The sequence below is a fragment of the Penaeus monodon genome, chromosome 15 (assembly GCF_015228065.2).
Source record: "Penaeus monodon isolate SGIC_2016 chromosome 15, NSTDA_Pmon_1, whole genome shotgun sequence".
Lineage (NCBI taxonomy): Eukaryota > Metazoa > Arthropoda > Malacostraca > Decapoda > Penaeidae > Penaeus > Penaeus monodon.
Genome location: NC_051400.1, coordinates 25,428,237 through 25,428,808, shown reverse-complemented (window position 1 = coordinate 25,428,808; position 572 = coordinate 25,428,237). Strand labels below are relative to the sequence as shown.

Sequence of the window (572 nt, the reverse complement as noted above, 5' to 3'; positions counted from 1 at the left end):
TTTTCTTTTCGTTTTTTGAAGCATAGCTGCTTGGAAAATGTCTCCACCTTTGATACGAAATGTCACACAGATAAACACCGGGTTTACTTGACATTAGAGAGGAAAAGAAAATGTCTTCAAAGGCTGCCCATCACACACAAGCAGACCTCCCTGACAGCCCTTAGATCGAAAGCACGGAGACTGCGACCGTGAAAAGACAGAAGAAATCGTTCAATTAATGATAACTAAAAAAGAAACAGCCGCGATTAAGACAGAAACTTAAATTCATTATGTGGACTTGAAGACGGAGATCTGTGCACTCTGAAGTAACACTCATGATGAGGGAGAGGATTTCCTGTACTTAGTATTATCTGGCTCTAGTATACAGGCGTGGCTTGTCGAGAACAGAGGCTGTTGGAGATCTCGTGAGAAGTGTCGACCGAAAACCAAGCAGAAATATGTGAGTAGCTTGGATTAGGTCAGTCTTCTTGTCTACCTTTTCTTCTTATGGAGTGTGGCCGGCTCCTCCTTGGCTGCGCAGGAGTTTTCTTTTGCCGTGGGTATATTTGAGAAAAGACTCGCTTTCGTGTTTG

The 572-nt window shown here is 43.4% G+C and overlaps 1 protein-coding gene across 2 annotated transcripts in view; it reads left to right on the top strand.

Moving 5' to 3' along the window:
- Nucleotides 1-147: 147 nt before the first annotated feature.
- The window catches only part of LOC119581848, a 43,199-nt gene continuing 42,774 nt past the window's right edge, over nt 148-572 (top strand). Inside the window, exon 1 of one of the 2 annotated variants that reach the window (XM_037929987.1) lies at nt 148-439. The gene's annotated coding sequence lies outside the window, so the exon portion shown is untranslated. Of the gene's footprint in view, nt 458-572 lie in introns of both variants that reach the window. The other variant, XM_037929988.1, reaches the window with a different exon arrangement.